At 38.9% G+C, this 8087-nt stretch overlaps 1 pseudogene; it reads right to left on the bottom strand.

The window, feature by feature from the left end:
* Positions 1 to 651: 651 nt before the first annotated feature.
* Positions 652 to 4464, bottom strand: LOC138093538 (securin-like; annotated as a pseudogene).
* Positions 4465 to 8087: the final 3623 nt, after the last annotated feature.

Raw genomic sequence — 8087 nt, 5'->3', positions numbered from 1 at the left:
AAGGCAAGAGGAGAAGGGGACAGCAGAGGATTAGGTGATTGGATGGCATCACTAACTTGAAGAACATGAATTTGAGCAAGCTCTGAGAGTTGGTGATGGACAGGGAAGCCTCGTTTGCTGCAGTCTATGGGGTTACAAAGAGTCAAACATGACTGGGCGACTGAACTGAACTAATAGTCCACTCACACAAGTTGAAGTCTAATGCTATTGCACAGAAGGTATGGCCTTTAACATTTTCACAATCATTCTTGAATGACATTGGTTTTAGCAGGACACTCTCAGACTGTTTCATTGTCTGATCTCTGTATTAATATGTCTTTGTTGTATCATAACAATTACACGGCTCCAGTAATTGCTGGCTGAATTCATTATTGTTTTAACAAACCCTGGGGACAATTTGCTCAAACATCTGCTCAAATTACATTCAGAGTTTTTTTTTTTTTTTTTTTTTTCAGAATTTCTATGATTCATCTCTGTAATTTGCTCTAAACTCTGGGTTTCTTAGCTGTGCATTTCTCTGATTCTCTCTAGTAAAATTGTTGGCCTATAATTTGTAAATTGTAAACTTTTTTTATTTTTATTTTTCTGGAAGTGTCTGTTAAACAAAGAGTTGCTTTGTTAATATACATGATTAATACAAACTATGAAGTGCTAAGAAATGTTAATACCTAAGTCATAGCAAGCAGGTGGCAATTCAACATCCAGGGTCAATAGAAAACTTGGGGGAGCTACAACAGATTAGACTCCCATGGTGGAGGACACATTTTCAGAGGTGAAGTGGGTGCAGGTGTAACAGCTTTTCAAGTTCCCTCTCATCACAGAGGGTCATCAGCAGCACTCCATTCAAGGAAAAGTATGCTATCTGGTGCTCTTCAGGCAGGACAAAATTCAAAATCTAGTGGATTGAAGGGGAAGGATTTTTCTATTTCCGGATAAGTGTTGACTGTAGTAGGCACTGAGCTTTTTGCTTTAATGACCTTCCCAGTCATGTTTTTGGTAGAGAAGGTTGCGTTTTTATCTGAGTGGTTCACTAGTCTTTCTTGACTTTTCTGAGGTTGATAGTTTCAAGCGCCTTTCTGGCAGCTCTGGGTAAGGTGGGTGGAGCATCAGCATTTTACCAACATGTGGTGTTGAAACCTAAGATCTCCCTTCTAAAGTTTTACAGAAGGCTCAGACCCCAGCTTCACTCTGTAAATTGTAAGTAGAGTTACCAATTGCTTACAGTTCACATCTTTATCATTTTTAAGAGTGTTCTTTAACCTTAATTTCCTCACATTCTGTTTCAAATAAAGTCAGGTTTTTTGTGGGTAATTTTGGAGCTATATCTATTCTTATGGCCTCCTTTTCCTCTTGTGACAAACATCAGGTTACTATCTGGAACTGGGAGTAGGGACAGTAACTCACCTTTCTTGGGGTGACACTAGGCTGATGATACAGTCTCCAGTGCAGAGATCCCAACCTTTTTTGGCACTAGGGATTGATTTAATGGAAGATAATTTTTCTGTATCAGGGGTGGGAGGATAATTTGGGGATGACTAAGTGCATTACATGTAATTTGCACTTTATTTCTAATCTAATATCACTGATGATCTGACAGGAGGTACTGGCCCATGGCCTGGAGGTTGGGGACCCCTGCTCTAGTGTTCTTGATTTTTTTTTCACCTTGCCTGAAAGTCTAACTTGCAGGTAAATTGGGCCAATGCTGAACAAACCCCCAGTATTTTCAGCTTGTCTAGACTAGATTTGATTCTCTGTTCTCTGAGTGGGTTGCTATGGAATTCAGTGGTTTTATTCAATATATCAGGTAATAAATATTTTATAATGTACAACTTAAGTTATATAGTAATTTAACCCTGTGTTTAGTTTAGTTTGGTCAAGAGTTTAGTCTCTGCCAGTAGTAAACAAACCTACTTTTCATTTAAAGAATGTTTTTCTTGCCAAATATGACATGCATATACTTCTAAGTCCAGTAGGATTTAATGGAGCTTCTTCTAATAGCACTGGAATAATAGGCCGAATACAAATACAGTGGTAGGATAACTTATACTGCAACCTAGGCATTGTATAAGTCAAATTAATATCTATCCCATTATCAATATTATTTATTTAGACACTTTTACAATAATATTAAGCTCTGAACTTTAAATGTGTTTACCATAATGTCTATAGATGATTGTCCCTTGTACCTGGATATATTTTATACACTTTTCATAATATAAATTTTCCCACAGTTCTCTGTGTTATTTGCACTTTTCCTAGACTTCAACTATTAAACATGTCTTATTTTTTACAGTTAAAAGATTTTGTTGTTATTTAGCCACTAATTAGTGTCCAACTCTTTGCGAACCCATGGACACAGGCCAGGCTTTCCCGTCCTTCACCATCTCCTGGGGCTTGTTCAAACTCATGTCCATTGAGCCCGTGATGCCATCCCACCATCTCATTCCCTGTCATCCCCTTCTCCTGATTTCTAACTTTCCCAGCATTGGGGTATTTTCCAGTGAGTCAGCTCTTCACATCAAGTGGCCAAAGTGTTGGGGCTTCAGCTTCAAAATCAGTCCTTGCAAAGAATAATCAAGCCTAATTTTCTTTAGGATTAACTGGTTTGGTCTCCTTGCAGTCCAAAGGACTCTCAAGAATCTTCTCCAACATCACAGTTCAAAAGCATCAACTCTTTGGTGCTCAGCCTTCTTTATGGTGCAATTCACACTTCCATGTGTGACTACTGGAAAAACCATAGCGTTGACTATAAGGACCTTTGTAAGCAAAGTAGTGTCTGGTTTTTAATACTCTGTCTAGTTTGGTAAAGCTTTTCTTCCAAGGAGCAAGCATCTTTTAATTCCATGGCTAGAGTCATTATCTGCAGCGATTTTGAAGTCCAAGAAAATAAAGATTGTCACCGTGTCCATTGTTTCCCCATCTATACGTCATGAAGTGATAGAACCAAATGGCATCATTTCCATTTTTTGAAGGTTGACTTTTAAGCCAGCTTTTTCAATCTTCTCTTTCACCTTCATCAAGAGGCTCTTTAGTTCCTCTTTGCTTTCTGCCATGAAGGTAATGTTGTCTGCATCAGTTCAGTTCAGTTCAGTCGCTCAATCGTGTCTGACTCTTTGTGACCCCATGAATTGCAGCACACCAGGCCTCCCTGTCCATCACCAACTCTCAGAGTTCCCCAAACTCATGTCCATTGAGTCTGTGATGCCATCCAGCCATCTCATCCTCTGTCGTCCCCTTCTCCTCCTGCCCTCAATCCTTCCCAGCATCAGGGGCTTTTTCAATGAGTCAACTCTTCACATGAGGTGGCCAAAGTATAGGAGTTATAGCTTTAGCATCAGTTCTTCCAATGAACACCCAGGACTGATCTCCTTCATAATGGACTGGTTGGATCTCCTTGCAGTCCAAGGGACTCTCAAGAGTCTTCTCCAACACCATAGTTCAAAAGCACCAATTCTTGGGCACTCAGCTTTCTTCACAGTCCAACTCTCACATCCATACATGACCCATGGAAAAACCATAGTCTTGACTAGACAAAACTTGGTTGGCAAAGTGATGTCTCTACTTTTGAACATATTATCTAGGTTGGTCATAACTTTCCTTCCAAGGAGTAAGTGTCTTTTAATCTCATGGCTGCAATCACCATCTGCAGTGATTTTGGAGCCCCCCAAAATAAAGTCTGACACTATTTCCACTGTTTCCCCACCTATTTCCCATGAAGTGATGGGACCAGATGCCATGATCTTAGTTATCTTAATGTTGAGCTTGAAGCCAACGTTTTCACTCTCCTCTTCCACTTTCATCAAGAGGCTTTTTAGTTCCTCTTCTCTTTCTGCCATAAGGGTGGTGTCATCTGCATATCTGAGGTTACTGAGATTTCTCCTGGCAATCTTGATTCCAGCTTGTGCTTTCTCCAGCCCAGCATTTCTCATGATGTACTCTGCATATAAGTTAAATAAGCAGGGTGACAATATACAGCCATGACATACTACTCCTTTTCCTATTTGGAACCAGTCTCTTGTTCCATATCCAATTCTAACTGTTGCTTCAGACCTGCAGATAGGTTTCTCAAGAGGCAGATGAGGTAGTCTGAATTTTCAGACTTTCAGAATTTTCCACAGTTGATAGTGATCCACACAGTCAAATGCTTTGGCATAGTCAAGAAAGCAGAAGTAGTTTTTTTTCTGGAACTCTCTTGCTTTTTCCATGATCCAGAAGATGTTGGCAAATTGATCTTTGGTTCCTCTGCCTTTTCTAAAACCAGCTTGAACATCTGGCAGTTCATGATTCATGTATTGCTAAAGCCTGCCTTGGACAATTTTGAGCATTACCTTACTAGCATGTGATATGAGTGCAATTGTGCAGCAGTTTCAGCATTCTTTGGCATTGTCTTTCTTTGGAATTGAAATGAAAACTGACCTTTTCCAATTCTGTGGCTACTACTGTGTTTTCCCAATTTGCTGGCATATTGAGTGCAGCACTTTCACAGCATCATCTTTCAGGATTTGAAACAGCTCCACTGGAATTCCATCGCCTCCACCATCTTTGTTCGTAGTGATGCTTTCTAAGGCCTACTTGACTTCACATTCCAGGATGTCTGGCTTTAAGTGAGTGATCACACCATCGTTTTATCTGGGTCATGAACCTCTTTTTTGTACATTTCTTCTGTGTATTTTTGCCACCTCTTCTTAATATCTTCTGCTTCTGTTATGTCCATACCATTTCTGTCCTTTATCAATCCCAACTTTGCATGAAATGTTCCCTTGCTATCTCTAATTTTCTTGAAGAGATCTCTAGTCTTTCCCATTCTGTTCTTTTCCTCTATTTCTTTGCATTGATCACTGAGGAAGGCTTTCTTATCTATCCTTGCTATTCTTTGGAACTCTGCATTCAGATGCTTATATCTTTCCTTTTCTCCTTTGTTTTTTGCTTCTCTTCTTTTCACAGCTATTTGTAAGGCCTCCACAAACAGCCATTTTGCTTTTTTGCATTTCTTTTCCATGGGGATGGTCTTGATCCCTGTCTCCTGTATAATGTCACCAAGCTCAGTCCATAGTTCATCAGGCACTCTGTCTATCAGATCTAATCCCTTAAATCTATTTCTCACTTCCACTGTATAATCATAAAGAATTTGATTTAGGTCATACCTGAATGGTCTAGTGGTTTTCCCCACTTTCTTCAATTTAAGTCTGAATTTGGCAATAAGGAGTTCATGATCTGAGCCACAGTCAGCTCCTGGTCTTGTTTTTGCTGACTGTATAGAGCTTCTCCATCTTTGGCTGCAAACAATATAATCAATCTGATTTTGGTGTTGACCATCTGGTGATGTCCATGTATAGTCTTCCCTTGTGTTGTTGGCAGAGGGTATTTGCTATTACCAGTGTGTTCTCTTGGCAAAACCCTATTAGCTTTTGCCCTGCTTCATTCCGTATTCCAAGGCCAAATTTGGCTGTTACCCCAGGTGTTTATTGACTTCCCACTTTGCATTCCAGTCCCCTATAATGAAAAGGACCTCTTTTTGGTTGTTAGTTCTAAAAGGTCTTGTAGGTCTTCATAGAACCGTTCAACTTCAGCTTCTTCAGCATTACTGGTGGGGGCATAGACTTGGATTAATGTGATATTGAATGGTTTGCCTTGGAAACAAACAGAGATCATTCTGTCGTTTTTGAGATTGCATCCAAGTACTGCATTTCACACTCTTTTGTTGACCATAATGGCTACTCCATTTCTTTTAAGGGATTCCTGCCCACAGTAGTAGATACAATGGTCATCTGAGTTAAATTCACCTATTCCAGTCCATTTTAGTTTGCTGATTCCTAGAATGTCGATGTTCACTCTTGCCATCTCCTGTTTGACCACTTCCAATTTGTCTTGATACATGGACCTAACATTCCAGCTTCCTATGCAATATTGCTCTTTACAGCATTGGACCTTACTTCTATCATCAGTCACATCCACAGCTGGGTATTGTTTTTGCTTTGGCTCCATCCCTTCATTCTTTCTGGAGTTATTTCTCCACTGATCTCCAGTAGCATATCGGGCACCTACCAACCTGGGGAGTTCCTCTTTTGGTATCCTATCATTTTGCCTTTTCATACTGTTCATGGGGTTCTCAAGGCAAGAATACTAAAGTGGTTTGCCATTCCCTTCTCCAGTGGACCACATTCTGTCAGACCTCTCCACCATGACCCGTCCATCTTGGGTGGCCCCATATGGCATGGCTTAGTTTCATTGAGTTAGACACGGCTGTGCTCCTTGTGATTAGATTGACTAGTTTTCCTTGATTATGGTTTGTGTATCTGCCCTCTGATGTCTCTTGCAACACCTACAGTCTTACTTGGATTTCTCTTTCTCATTTCCACCTCCCCCCCAGAAGTTTGCATATCTCTAGTTCATTTAGTTATTGTCTGCATATCTGTTGTTATTGATATTTCTCCTGGCATCTTGATTCCAGCTTGTGATTCATCCAACCCAGCATTTTACATGTTGTATTCTGCATGTAAGTTAAATAAACAGGGTGACAATATACAGCCTTGACACACTCCTTTCCCAATTTTGAAACAGTCTGTTATTCCATGATCGGTTCCAACGTTGCTTTTTGATATAATAATAATAGACCTCATGGGGGGAAAAATCCCAGGAAAGTCTAAATGGGTAAATATTTTAAAAAACAAAGATTGAACTTAGACATTTTTGAAAGAATTCAAAATGGAATTTCAAAGTAGCATACCTAAGTATTTAAAGTATAACTAGTACATGTATTTATTCTTATATTATAATTTTCTTTGAAGATTACAACTTTTTTGGATGGTGGTATTCAGTCCAAATAATTATAACTGGTATTAGCAAAATTTAAAACTATGGTAACAATAAAAGAAGCTGAATATAGTTGAATTACATAGTGAAAAATTTTATGCACAATACGTACAAGTAAGATAAATCAATGGCAAGTTATTTCATGTTGGATGTTGGAGTAAGCATAAATTTACCACACTCTTAAGATAGGGATCAAACCCAGGTCTCCTGCATTCCAGGCAGACACTTTAACCTCTGAGCCACCAGGGAAGCCCCTAAGATAAATATTAAGAAAGTTGTAGATACTCTGAATGATAAATGGTACACTTTTTATTTGATGAGTTAATCTTAAAACTTAAACATAAATATCCCCAAATATACTGATATTTTTCTGGAATACTATATATGCAACATGTTTTATTTATTTCATATAAACATGCTCTTTGTGTCATGGATAATAAAAAAAGGACCAACCGCCTCTATAACTAAATAAATAAATGCATAATAATTTAGGTTTTAATTATATATGAAAGGGATCATTCTTTAACATAGCAAACATCTTGTTTACATAAGCATTTACATTTAATTTGAGATGGAAAATACTTTAAAAGCATCATCTATCCAAATGTTCATTATGTCTATTAACTCTAATACTTTAGAGAGTTAGAGGATATTAAATAGAAAACACCTGCCTGAATAATGCTACTTTCAATTATCACAGTTTAATAACATTCAAGGAATACATTTTTGCCATAAGGATTTGAGATTATCAGAAAGTTCAACATATGCTCCAAAAACTACTTTGAGTCCAATTAAAACAGTAATCCAATCATCTCCCATATGTTTATTTACTGCCTAATATGTGCTTACTGCATACAAATCCTTTTTTGTTTTCAGTATTGATAAAACCGACAAATATTCCTGTTCTTGTTTGATTGCATAGTATGTATGTTTTGGATAGGGTTAGTTCAGTCGCTCAGTCATGTCCGACTCTTTGCAACCCCATGAGTTGCAGCACGCCAGGCCTCCCTGTCCATCAACAACTCCCGGAGTTCACTCAGACTCACGTCCATCGAGTCCGTGATGCCATCCAGCCATCTCATCCTCTGTTGTTCCCTTCTCCTCCTGCCCCCAATCCCTCCCAGCATCAAAGTCTTTTCCAATGAGTCAACTCTTCGTATGAGGTGGCCAAAGTACTGGAGTTTCAGCTTTAGCATCATTTCTTCCAAAGAAATCCCAGGGTTGATCTCCTTCAGAATGAACTGGTTGGATCTCCTTGCAGTCCAAGGGAATCT

Source organism: Capricornis sumatraensis, chromosome 17 (assembly GCF_032405125.1).
Source record: "Capricornis sumatraensis isolate serow.1 chromosome 17, serow.2, whole genome shotgun sequence".
NCBI classification, from domain to species: Eukaryota; Metazoa; Chordata; class Mammalia; order Artiodactyla; family Bovidae; genus Capricornis; species Capricornis sumatraensis.
This window is presented reverse-complemented; position numbering and strand designations above follow the sequence as displayed.